Source organism: Mirounga leonina, unplaced genomic scaffold (genome assembly GCF_011800145.1).
Source record: "Mirounga leonina isolate KUSES-001 unplaced genomic scaffold, KU_Mleo_1.0 Mir_129, whole genome shotgun sequence".
NCBI classification, from domain to species: Eukaryota; Metazoa; Chordata; class Mammalia; order Carnivora; family Phocidae; genus Mirounga; species Mirounga leonina.
The window spans coordinates 24044650-24059217 of NW_023270323.1; positions in this window are offsets into that span (position 1 = coordinate 24044650).

Consider the following 14568-nt stretch of genomic DNA (forward strand, 5'->3'; position numbering starts at 1 on the left):
CAATATGACCGCGCCAAACTGAAAGTGGTTAGGATTGCTCCCAGAACAGGAGCCAGGAGAGAGGTTTTTATAGAAAGACCAGAGAAACAAAGCAAGGAAATTATTTAGTTGGTTATAGTTTAAGAGTTTGCCTTATTTGGGAAAGCCTAGTTGAGTGCATTGACTCTGGCTTAGGTTTTGGTCTGCTTAAATAGGCTACCAAGGCATTAGAACCACCTTGATTTTAATGGCTTCCTTGTTTAATTACTATAACAACATATATATGTTATATAGATATGTTATATATATGCATATAGCTTAAAACAACCCAACTTTATTATGTTATCATTCTTTTTTTTTTTAAGATTTTATTTATTTGAGAGAGAGAGAATGAGAGAAAAAGAACACATGAGAGGGGATAGGGTCAGAGGGCAAAGCAGACTCCCTGCTGAGCAGGGAGCCCGATGCGGGACTTGATCCAGGGACTCCGAGATCATGACCTGAGCCCAAGGCAGTCGCTTAACCAACTGAGCCACCCAGGAGCCCCTATTATGTTATCATTCTGTAGGTCAGAAGGCCAATATACATATCATTGAGCTAAAATCAAGGTGTCAGCAGGCATTCCTTTCTGGAGGCTCAAGAAGAGACTACATTTCCTTGCCTTTCCAGCTTCTAGAGACCTCTCTCTGGTCCTTGCACATAGTCCCCTACATTTCAATAACAGCAATGGGGCAGTATCAGATCTTTCCCATGCTGCCATCTTTCTCTGACAATAGCTAGGAAAGATCTGCTTTTGAGTACTCATGTGATTATATTGGACCCACCTGTATTAACCCAGGATAATCTCCCCATTTCTAGGTCCTTCACCTTAATCACATTTTCAATGTCCCTTTTACCGTGTAAGGTAACATAGTCACCAGTTCTGAGGATTATCTTACAGAGATCTGCAAATCTGTCAATATAGACTTTATATATTTGGGGACTATATTTTTATCTGCATATACTTGCATATAAGATCAGAATTTTAATTTTTATTTTTTTAACATCAGAATTTTTAAAATTTTCTTGTGAAATACATTTTTCTCATCCTGTAATTACTGATTTTATTGCTAGTAATGCTATTTGCCTTAACATCTAATTTGCCTCATGTTAAAATTAGCCATAGCAGCAAAAGACCAATGATGAATGCAAAGAGGAGGCAAATCAGAGGAGTGGTGGAAAAAATGTATGGCATAAAATTGGGATCAGATCTAGAAAGCAAGCACTCCCAAGCAGGGGAAAAAAAAAAAAAATGAAGCCAAAATAATAATGAAATGTATGAGAGAAGAAAAATTTTTTTCTTAAAATAAGCATATAAACAACAACCTTGACCTTTGACACTGCAAGGATTCTCCATATTCTCATTAAATTTGATGAAAGTATTATTCTTGAAATTTAAAAACAAACTCACCCAGAATTCAGTTTAAAAAAACATAAGCAATAAAAAAACAAAGACCAAAATAGATAACCATGTGGCAGAAGTCAGTCTGACTAAATTTTCCTGCACAGTGCTAAATTTTGGAAAATGCAATTCTGAGAGGAGATTTACGATGTCATAATTTTATACTCAGTCAATTTTCATTCATGTGTGAACAGTCTCGGATATGCAAAATACAGCTGTTTTAGAAATCTTGCCACAATCAAAAGTAACTCCTTTTCCGCATCCTCCTTAATCACTTGATTATTTTGAAAGTGATAGAGAATATATATATTCAGAATATCAAAAAAGAGAGCTTACCAAAGAAGAAAGACTTCCACTCAAAATAATATAAATAATACTAAGTGACTGCCAGGTATTGTGTGGACTGGTGGCCCAGGTCCTGCCTTAGTTGAAATGCCCCTGCAGTTGGGTCCCTCTCTCTTAGGAAAAGAGTCACTGCTGTTCACAGAGAAGCTTCGTGAACCGTGAGAGCCCGGCAACTGCTTCCAGTGGGGAAGCTGTCCTGACCACCCATTTATAACCCAAATGACTGACGGTGATCATTTCTAATTACATTTTTTTTCTTTTTTAAGTAAGGGCCACTGAGAGCCAGCCCTCCCTATTTTCTAGTAGGCATGTCACAAAAAGAGCAAGATGCATAACTTTTCTGGACCTGGGAAGAAAAATATGAATTTTGCGAATGATTACTTTGCATTCTGCCATCAGTCTTTCAAATGTTTTTGCAGCACTTCTGCATTTTCTCCTGGAGGACTTATTCCAAGGCCTTGTGGTGTCCTTGCTCTGGAGTCAACAGCACAAGTTTATCAATTCCATCTCTTCTCAGCTGAAGGAAAAGCACATCATGGTTGTTCACTCACAAACAAAATTTTTCAATTTCCTAAAACAATGATTTATGTAAACTTCTGTTTAAATAAATACAAGATATCATTCAGCTAAGAGACGACCCTACTTAAAAAAGAGGAAATTATTTATATAAAAATTAATGAAGCCAGTAAAATAATAAATTCTTAACATATGAAGGGTTCTTATGCATTGATTTAGCTGAGCGGTAGTATCTTAAAAGATGTCTAAAAGACATATATAGATTATTGAGCAAATAATAATGGCTAACAAATATAGCAAGGATTCAGTGTCACTGACAATAGAAAATACTTAAAAATGGCTGTTATAATCATTTTTGTCTAGCAACAGAGAAAATACAAAAAAACAAGAATACTTGCTACCAAGAAGGGAATGTGTTAAAGGATGAAGATGGGAGCAGGACCCAAGCCAGGAGGAAGAGACAACAACACATCAAGTGCACAATAATTTACTTGCTGGCAAATAAGGGGCCTCTTGGGGGATACTCGAGCTTGTTGGCTCTGACACATGAGCCAGTTAGGCCAAGAAGTCTTTGTGTGGAGGATTCAGGCCCCTTCTGTGAGCACGAAGCCACAGTGAGCCCAGCTGGAACCCGTGATTCACATGGCGGCTGACACTACAGAGCCCCGCTGCACGCAAGCTGGAGGAGAAACGGAAACATTTGCTAGGGTGAAACTTTGCAAACCACTGTGGACCAAGCAGGTGTCTCAGGGGTTTCCTCATTCACGCACTCATCCCGCTAGGGAAGGGTCTTCTACTTTCCTCAGTTTATTTGCTGTGCGCTTTGGCAATTTGTGGGATCTAAAATACCGGTGGTGACACATGGTAGGGTGGCAGTGGTGGCCAGTGGAGACCACGGTGACCAGTGGGAAGAAGTGACATTCCATTTGGAATTGTGGCATTTGCAGGATAGCAGCACCCGGTGGGAGAACCATGTTGGCTGGGGCATAATGCTGGGCGTTTAGTTTACGTGCTAGCGTGTGCTGGATCTCCATAGGGACTTTCAGAAGTACTTGGGCCTGGGGTCTTATGAAAACAGGATTTCATCTCTACCCACAGACACTGAAGCTTGAATGAAAAATGGTTCATATTTGTAAAAAAAAAAAAAAAAAAGAAAGAAAAAAGAAAGTCTGAGAAAAGACAGAACTATTCCAAAATGAAAATGAGAACAGTGCTAGCTTTTAGGTTATTGGTAGAATTTTAGGTGACTTTATTTTCGTGTCTCTTCAAGTTTTAAAATAATTTTAATTTTAATTATAATTAAAATTATAATTATTTAAAAATAATTTTAATTTAAAAAATTAAAAGAAAGTATATGTAAAAAATTAAAAGGAAAGTATATGTAAAATATGACTAAACAGTGAAGCTGTGATGCCTGTCTTGAAGTGGGGCATTTCAAGTGGGAGACATTGAATGATTTATAGGATCACTGGGGAGTCTGCATAATGTAGTAGTTATTTGGAGGTTCTGGGTTCACATCACAGAGCCACCACTCCCTGTCTATGTAACTGTGGACAACCTAACATTCTGAGCCTCAGTTTCCTCATGGGTAAAATGGGGGTAGCAATACTGCTTACCTCATAGGCACATTCTTCTCTGACTTCTTTAATCTGATTATCTGGTGTATTAAATTAGTATTGAATGAGTTAATATAAAATCATTTGGAAGAGTGTCTGGCACATTAATTAGTCATTAAAACAAGGCATGTTATTGAGGAAATAATTGAAATTAAAAGCTAATTCACCAGGGGTGCCTGGGTGGCTCAGATGGTTGAGCACCTTCCTTCAGCTCAGGTCATGATCCCAGCGTCCTGGGATCAAGCCCCACTTCAGGCTCTGGCTCAGTGGGCAGTCTGCTTCTGCCTCTCCCTCTGCTTATGCTCTCTCTCTCTCTCTCTCAAAATGAATAAATAAAATCTTTAAAAAAAAAAAACTAATTCACCAAAATTATGTGTTTGGTGTTTTTTATAGTACCCTATGTTTTTATTTGTCTTGTTTTACTCTGAGTTCAGCAAAGACAGTGACTTACGGTAGAAATAGCATTCAACTCTCTATTAGGGGACCTGATTCCCAGACTTGACTTATTACATACTATCTGTGTGACCTTGAGGAATTCTTCATCTGTAAAATGGAGGCTAATTTTGATTACTCATAAAATTTAACCATAATTGTTTTTAAAAGGTTGCTAGTAAGTATCATTAATCCTGTCTTTCTTAGTGGGAGCTAAAAAGAGGTAATAATGAGATAAAAAATAAAGGCCCTTTGAAAAATGTGATTTTAATGTTAGAGCATGTTTTAACCTCAATTCAGGTGTTCAATAGAAAGTGAATGCAGTCCATGTAAGGTTCTTCTGTCTCTGCATTTGGTTCACTCTCTGAAGGAGAAAGCACTTATTAGGCAGAGAGCTTGCAGATGATTTTAGAGGTTCATTTGGATTCCAGCTATTCACATCTTTTTCTAGAGGTTTCATTTGGAATCTCATGATATAATTTTCTTGTATTCATCTTACATGTATTTATATAAAAATTAGGTTTCTCTAAGGAGAGATTTGTGCCATTGAAAAATCCAAAGTAAATGAAGACAAAGTTAATGAAGGTTGTTTGCTATCTGTTTACTCTCTTGGTTTGGCAGAAGTTTATTTTCTATCTCTAGGCTCTCCATTCTCTGTAGAACACAGCTTGTCATTCCATTTCATTTCCCTACCACCAATTAAATGCATCTGATAGTAGAGAAGAACAGTGCCATACAGCAAAGAGAAATGGTCAGGAGTTGGGAGATACATGATGGGGCCCTAACAGTGCTTCCAGCTCCATCGTTCTGAGCGTGGCATCATTTTTCAGAGTCTTAGTTTACATCTGGACAGGATGAACATCTATGGATCAGTGAACACAATGTCATTATGTCCTCTGTGTTGAGTAATACTGAGGAGGAATTTGGGGGAAGAGATTGCACTCTTGGTGCAAGCTGAGCCAGCCAGCACGGAGAAGGCACTTGGAATTCTCTCTACATGTTCTTGCTTACCTGATGGGCTCATCTCCAGGTCAGAGCGATCCATGTTACAGGGGAAGAAACAAGAGCCCAGAGAGGCTGAGTGTAGTTGACATAGGCAGAGGAGTAGGTGGTTTCTCAAATTGTTGGCAATCCTGTTCAGACACCTAGAGATTCATGACCTATCATTCACCTGAGGACCCTGTTGTATTCTTTGCTTTTCACCTCACTAACCCATCTTGAGTCAGGTGTGCATTCCGGGCTTGCTCAGTTATTTCCAGAAATGCAATGGTACAAGCATGAATGTTGGTGGCTACACCTATGATAAGGGTTTTAAAAAATATGGGTGTGAACTTGATGGACACTTCAGAAGATGCCCTAAATTTTCCATGAGACACCACAGTATCCTTGTTTAAAAGCCCTTAACAATTCCTATTCACAAAATGGAATTGGGGGTAAAAAATGGAAGTGGATTCATAAAAGTGGGTAAGGCCTAGAAAATATTGTGAAGCTCAAATAGAATTTATACCCTCTAGTGATACTGACAAACAATTTACTAAATTGCCTACGCCTAATTATGATGTATCCCCCTGCAGCAAGTGCATGGTTGTATACTATCTCTATATTTTCTGGGCCTAAATCAGTATGTTGCAATTTTAGGAGTACACAGTTCTGGAATTTTCGACTTGTGAAAAAGGCATAACATGCTACGTGATGAAAACACAGAGCAAAGAACTCTCATGTCTTCTGCCCATTTTTTTACTTGATTATTTGTTTTTTGGGGTGTTGAATTTGAGAAGTTCTTTATAGATCTTGGATACCAGCCCTTTATCTGTAGTGTCATTTGCAAATATCTTCTCCCATTCTGTGGGTTGTCTCTTTGTTTTGTTGACTATTTCCTTTGCTGTGCAGAAGCTTTTTATCTTGATGAAGTCCCCAAAGTTCATTTTTGCTTTTGTTTCACTAGCTTTTGGAGATGTATCTTGAAAGAAGTTGCTGTGGCCGATGTCAAAGAGGTTACTGCCTATGTTCTCCTCTAGGGTTTTGATGGATTCCTGTCTCACATTGAGGTCTTTCATCCATTTTGAGTTTATCTTTGTGTATGGTGTTAGAGAATGGTTGAGTTTCATTCTTCTGCATGTGACTGTCCAATTTTCCCAGCATAATTTATTGAAGAGACTGTCTTTTTTCCATTGCATATTTTTTTCCTGCTTTGTTGAAGATTATTTGACCATAGAGTTGAGGGTCCATATCTGGGCTCTCTATTCTGTATGTCTGTTTTTGTGCCAGTACCATGCTGTCTTGGTGATCACTGCTTTGTAATATAGCTTGAAATCATGCAACGTGATGCCCTCAGCTTTTTCTTTTTCAACCTTTCCTTGGTGATTCAGGGTCTTTTCTGATTCCATAGAAATTTTAGGCTTGTTTGTTCCAGAACTTTGAAAAATGTCATTGGAATTTTGATCGGGATGGCATTGAAGGTATAGATTGCTCTGGGTAGCATAGACATTTTAACAGTACTTGTTCTTCCAATCCATGAGCATGGAACATTTTTCCATCTTTTTGTGTCGTCTTCAATTTCTTTCATGAGTGTTCTATAGTTCCTAGAGTATAGATACTTTACCTCTTTGGTTAGGTTTATTCCGAGGTATCTTATGGTTTTTGGTGCTATTGTAAATGGAATCGTTTCTCTAATTTCTTTTTCTACAGATGCATTGTTAGTGTATAAGAAAGCAACTGATTTCTGTGCTTTGATTTTGTATCCTGCCACATTACTGAATTGCTGTATGAGTTCTATTAATTTTGGGTGGAGTCTTTTGCCATCAGAAAGGATGAATACCCAACTTTTACATCAACATGGATAGGACTGGAGGAGATTATGCTAAACGAAATAAGTCAAGTAGAGAAAGTCAATTATCATATGGTTTCACTTATTTGTGGAACATAAGGAATAGCATGGAGGACATTAGGAGAAGGAAGGGAAAAAGGAGGGGGGCGGAAATCAGAGGGAAAGATGAACCATGAGAAACTATGGACTCTGAGAAACAAACTGAGGGTTTTAGAGGGGGGCGGGGGGTGATGGGTTAGCCCAGTGATGGGTATTAAGGAGGGCACATACTGCATGGAGCACTGGGTGTTATGAGAAAACAATGAATCGTGGATCACTACATTAGAAACTAATGATGTAATGTATGGTGACTAACATAACATAATAAAATAAAATAAAATAAAAAAAAAACAGAATCAACATCAAAAAAAAAAAAAGATGTGGTCCATATATACAATGGAATATTATTCAGCCATCAGAAAGGATGAATACCTAACTTTTACATCAACATGGATGGGACTGGAGGAGAAGATTATGCTAAGTGAAATAAGTCAAGCAGAGAAAGTCAATTATCATATGGTTTCTTTTATTTGTGGAACATAAGGAATAGCATGGAGGACATTAGGAGAAGGAAGCGAAAATGAAGGGGGGGGGGAAATCGGAGAGATGAACCATGAGAAACTATGGACTCTGAGAAACAAACTGAGGGTTTTGGGGGGTAGGGTGGGGGGATGGGTTAGCGGGGTGATGGATATTAAGGAGGGCACGTACTGCATGGAGCACTGGGTGTTATATGAAAACAATGAATCGTGGATCACTACATCAAAAACTAATGATGTATGGTGACTAACATAATAAAATAAAATTAAAAAAAAAAACAAACTCTCAAATCGTGAGTGAGCTTTTACAAGTAACTACTCCCAAATGTGGTTACAATAGTTTAGTACCCTTTTCTCCAAGATGTGTGCTGAGAGAATGCAGAAATAAAGGAATAGCTGCTAATCTGCATGTTAAGGAGGCCAGAAAATAGTTTTTTATGAAGGAGTAGGAAAATTTACTTTAGTGAGTTAGGATATTTCTCTATAAACGTACTGTCAAAAGAAATTATATAGGTAGTTTGTCCATAAAATTACTAGATTTCCTTAGAGTTGGTTATTTGTCAGAAATGTCATATTTTATATTAATGATCTTCAGAGGGAGGAAGATATTTTATTATCTCTACTGAATAGTTAAGCATACATTATAAAAGGACATAAAAATCTTGGCATTTAATGTTTCTTTTTTTCTGTTAAATGTTAGTCACTGTTGTGTTCTGATCTTCAGTGCTATTAATAACTGTATCAACATTTCCTCTGAAGTTACGTAAAGTCTCAAAAGAATTTTTTGGCTAAACAAAAAATAGATTTCCTAGACTTTGGGAGTTACTTTGCTTATGTAAGTTTTTCTATATTGGAATGAAATATAGACTATCAGAAAAAGGGGTTTGGGTGCCATCTTTTCCAGCTTTGCTCACAAATCATAAAGTTTCTGTTTCTGTCTAGAGAGCTCTAATTACTTGAAAAGTTTGTCTTTGTTTCTAAGGTGAAATCTTGCTCTGTTAATTTCTATGCTTGATTCTTGTTTTGGTCCTTTCCTGGATTAACTAATCTTAAAAGTCTTCAAATGTTCTTCATATAAAATGGCTTCATTGTTCTTCCTTTTGGATGTTCTAAAATGTATCCATGTTTCCCTTAGTGTACAATCCCTGTAATATATATATACAATGGAATACCACTCAGCCATCAAAAAAAAAATTTTTTTTTTCTTGCCATTTGTAACGACATGGATAAAGCTAGAGGGTATTATGCCAAGTGAAATAAGTCCATCAGAGACCGACAATTATATGATCTCACTCATATATGGAATTTAAGAAACAAGGCAGAGGAGTACAGGGGAAGGGAGGGAAAATAGAACAAGATGAATCAGAGAGGGAGACAAACCATAAGAGACTCTTAACCATAGTACATATTAGTTTATGGCCAAAGAAAACCTAGTCTCAACCATCCTGTAGTCATGTAATTTATGTTTTCAGCATAAACCACTCTCCCATCTTGGGGCAGCAAGATAGGACCTGGGGAACTATACTAGAGATCCTAGATTTCTCCAGGCTCTCCCTGTACTTTTTAATTTTTATACCCTTGAGATAATTAGTAATTCTTAATTCTGAGCAAGATTTCTGATCTGTGAGTATCTGGACAATCCAATTCTTTCAATTTTCAGATTGTCACTATGACAGGACTGTTTTTTAGACCCATGAATCACAATGGCTAATACAATTTTTGGTAAGAAAAAAGGACGGAATGAGTTACGAACTGAATGCTTGTGTCCTCCTCAGAATTCTTATTTTGAAGCCCTGACCCTCAATGGGATAGTATTAGGAGGTGGGCCTTTAGGAGATATTTAGGTTTAGATGAGCTTGCGAGGGTAGTGCTCCCATGATGGGGTCAGTGACCTTATAAGAAGAGAGGCCACAGTGAAAGTCTGCAAAGCCAGGAAGAGGGTCCTCACCAAGAACTGAATCTCCCAGCACCTTGATCTTGGACTTCCCAGCCTCCAGAACTGTGAGACATAAATGTTGTTTAAGCCACCCAGTCTATGGTATTTTGTTACAGCAGCTCAAACAGACTGAGATGTAAAAAAATGATGAGGACTAGGATGTCAGGTTGGCTGCCTACCCAGCTTTGGACTGAAGTAGGAAGAGCCTTGGACAGATTACGGGGGTGGGTGTGGGGGATCTTAACCATGGGATATGGTGGAAATAGATCTGGGTGAAATGCCTAAGTAAGGTAGGAAAAGAGTAGGTAGAAAAAAGCAGGCAGAGAGGAAATTAGTGAACATTTTCTTCACAGCCCTCTAAAAGATGTGGCAATTGGAGGGAAAAAACTCAGTAATACTGGTTTTCCCTTGTAAAGCCTTCCAGTGCTCTTTTGGCTACCTGCAAAGATATATTCATTCAAAAGTAATTAAATTGCTAAAAATCTAAACAGCTAGGAGGAAGCCACGGCTATGTGACTACAGAACCCCGAGGGTATTCTGTTAAGAACTAAGCCTCTTTACGGAGAATACTAGCAGAAGGCTGGCAAATCATTATTGGTACATTAGTATGACAGATACTGCAGAATGGAAGGCATTGTGCTTGATGACTGATGTCCAAGTGACTGAGAACTTCCTTGAGCAGGTCTCTCCAGATGGTATGACAGCTCACCTCCTCCATTTGACAAAGGCGGGGCATTGATGGACTGACTCTGAGAAGGGTAACTGACACACCTCCCCACAAAGTGAATACTTGTTCTGAAACAGTAGGAGTAGACTGTATGTACTAGGGAAACATAATTAAAAGTAAAATTGCTTGTCGAACCAGAAAACCTTTCCAAAATCATAGCAGAGAGAGAAGATAGTTTTATTACTGAATAAGCATTCAATCAGAATGTGATGTGCATTATAGGCAATTCACTACAGAGATTGTAAAGACAGAGAGAAATCTCACCCTCTTATACAGCCAGGGAGACACAACCCATTACATACATGTTCACAGGTGAGCAATAACTAATCCTCAAGTAAGAGGACTTGATAGCACCATATGTCACACAGTGTTTATCCTAAGTCTACTTGGTAATTAGGGTAGCCATTGGTGTTAGCTAATTGGCTTTATCCCAAGGAAAAAATAAACTTCTAATCTTTATGACAAACTTTTGGATTTCAGCTCTTACTGTCCTGGAGATAAGTTAGTCAGGTGTTTGTTTGTTTTAAATTGGAATTACTAAAGCTGGGGAGAGGCTATAGTCAATTTCATTGTGTAAAAGCCTCTTGAGATTCTAGGGACAAAATCAGAGACTCCAGAGAATCATGCAATTAATTGCTCATTCAGAGGTTTTGTTCACTCTGCAAAAGCTGGACTCCACTGTCTACTATTCTGTACTCAACCCGAAATTGTCTGGTTTTGTATTTGTTTTGTATAGTAGCAAGTGATTTTATCTGCAAAATGGGCTGACTCCTAGATTATGAGGCTCTGTGGCCCACCGCTGATAACATACGCCATAATATTTTACCTCAGTTTAGCAATATTATAAATTGTCTAGTGAGGTTTTGTGGCCGTGTGAAGCCTAGGATTGTAACAAAGCCAAAGAATCAATTTAGCATTGTTCTCTCCTTTCTGAGGCTACCAGCAGGTCATTTACATTTTGAATAATTATAAATCCCTCCAGTGGGACAGATTTCTCTCCCCCTGTTTTTTTTTTTTTTTTTTTTTTTAATGACTAAAGAACATAGTGGGAGAGTCCCGAAACCCTTGATGAATCCTCTGACATAAAGGACTCCTTCATAAGCACAAGCAAAGAAGAATTTAGACTCCGCTGCTAGAACACAAAGAGAGAAATAGAAAATGCAGAACATAAATCAATTGCAGAGAAAAACTTTACAGACAGTGGTACTGAAGTCAGAAGTCAGAATAGTTGCAGTTAGGAACTACCGAGATTAATGGCTAAAATCTTGTACAAATGTATATTCAACAACTGCCCTCAGTAGAGTCAATGAGAAGCATTAGTAAGAATGATATATTATAGCTGGTTCTGTAGTTAAACAGCACCAAAAAGGCTGAGCACTGAGGGGAGGGGTTGTGTTAGGACTTGTTATCACTGGAAACTAGAGATCATAGCCAATGGAAGAGGTGCTCCTAAGTGAAGAGTGCCTGACCAGGGGAAAGAATGAAGTCAGGAATTTCTGAAGGAGCACCTCAGAGCAAGAGATAATACTAATATTTTTATTTAGTTATTGATAGGTAATTTACTTATTTATTGGCATAGTTAAATAGTATTATAGTTAGCATTATTACTACCTTAATAAATATAGTTTACATAAAATTTATTAGTAACAAATCTATGTCTAACAGCTGATGCTAGGGAAATCGCTGGAACGGTATTCTCCAGAGAAGAACTTAAAAGTTTTATCTAAAGATTCCATCACAATTTTCTGAATAAATGTAGTGACACAGGACTGCCTGATGACTCATAGTTTTGATGATCGATGCTGTAAATGAATGGACTAATAAAGTGAGTTTAATGCTGGGAGATAGCTTGTGCCCTCACCCACGGACAGACTATTGGCTATTCTGAACACTATGGAATCTTCTGTCTTTGAAGGTCAATCTAGGAGTGAGTGATATTGTGATCTATGAAAAGATATATATACATATATTGGTTTTCGAAGCTGTCCCTGGTTCCCAACTCCTAAAACCCTTGGAATTTCCAGTGATAAGAGTATTCAAGGTATTTTTGTTATGTCAATAGTGACTTTTGGAAAGCCCTTAGGTAACCTAAGGCTGGGGGCTGGTTGGCAGGGCACACACCCTGTGATTAGAGGGTTGGAACTTTCAGTACTACACCCACACAACCTCTGGGGAGGGGAGAGGATCTAGAAGTTGAATCAATAGCTAATGGCCAATGATGTCATCAATCATGCTTATGTAATGAAGCCTCCTCCATAAAAATCCAAAAAGACAGGATTTGGAGAATTTCCAGGTTGGTGAACACATCCACACCAGGGGGATGACTCACCCCAACTCCAGGTGACAGAAGCTCCTGTTTTTAAGGGTCCTTCCTGACCTTACTCATTTATCTCTTCATCTGGCTGCATGTGTATCCTTTATCATATCCCTTTGATGTAGTTTTGGGATGTTGGTGTGTTTGGTGGGGTCCTAAGCCGACGGCCAAGAAAGAATTCTTGAGACGTCTTTGGTGCAAAAAAGGTGGTTTTACTAAAGCACAGGGACAGGACCCGTGGGCAGAAAGAGCTGCTGCCCCAAGATTGTGAGGGGAAACTGAATATATACTTTGGGGTGGGGGGAAGTAAAGATAAGGGAACTTCCAAAAGGATTTTCATATGTGAAAGAAGACTCACAGGATACTGGAGGCCTTTGCTATTGTCCAACCAAGGTTGTTTTTCCCTCCAGCAAGGCATTAACGTTAAGACAGTTGGGAGCTTCCGGGAGGAATGTATACTCTGTCTTCCGCAAGGATTTGTCAATGGCCTGCACATTATAAGGATATTTAATTTAATCTACATTTCCTTCTGCCTTTGTTTCCCACATCACTTTAATAGACTGGAAATTTAAGTAACTCTTTCCCTGTGTTCTGTGAGTGCTCTAGCAAACCTAAGATTGTTGGAATCTCCAGTCTGTAGCTGGTTGTCTTAAGCTCAGGTGAATACTTAGGCTCTCAACTTCAGTCTGAGGGGGAGGAAGCAGGATGGAGAGCAGTCTTGTGGGACTGAGCCTTAACATGGGATCTGATCCCATCTCTGGGCAGATGGTGTCAGAATTGAGTTGGCAGATTGAGAGTAAAGGAGACTCACAGGGAAGAAGCACCCAGAGAAGAGCTGGGTTTTTCCTACATAGGAAGGAAAAAAATTTTCAATTAAAGCCAGGCTAGGGGGTGCATTGATGAGAATGCTATATGGTAAGGCCCAGTCAGGGCAGGATATCTCTGTGTAAACAGAGTTAGGGGTCCCCAGACAAAGACAGACATAGCTTTGTGACACAAGTCATTTTAGTCCCCCAGCTACCCATCCCCCCACCCTATCCCTTCCCTGAGCTTTGTCCTACATGCCCACTTGCAGAACTTCTTAGGAGGTGTCAGAATTACAAAGAAATGCAAAAACCTCAGTAGTTAAGGATTTCAAGGGAACATGGGGAATGCAAAAACTATAAAAGCCTCTACCAGACCAGGAAATAGCCTAACCATATCAGAGAGAACAAATCCATGGTAAAAACTCCCAGTGCTATTTCAAAGGTGAACAAGACCCTGCAATCCTTACCCAAGATAAGGAGCCCAATACCCCATCTAGTTTATGCCTGCTCTTGGAGCATGCCTGTAGCCCCTTCCCCTTGCCCCAGTTTCCTCTATTTCATAAGAGTGTTAAAGTCTCCACCCTCGGAGGAACATACACTTCATTAACATAACCTAGGATGCACATACAGCATGTTTTCTGAGTTTGTCTGAGTAACCTTATGCCCACCTTTAGGTGCCAGGACAAAGGTCCCCTTTCCGAGTATTCATCCTAAATCCTAAATAAAAAGAACCCTCTCACCCCAGCACAGCTTTGGAAGTCATTCCCTGTGATCTCCTTATTTGCTGCAAATCAAGTTTCCTTTGTGTGACCACTCCTCCTGGCGTCTGTCCTCTCTATCTATAACCCACCAAGAAGCAAACTCAGGTTAGTTCAGTTACCGTTGGACAGTTATGCCTTTATGATTTTTAACTAATGGCCCAAGTACTACAGATTTGCCTTCTTTGTGGTTAAGATAGATAAAGGGACAAAATTGTCCATAAGGGTAAATAAGCAACGTTATATAATAACATCTGGAAGCTGGGATCAGTAGAAAACTATGTAACGATATC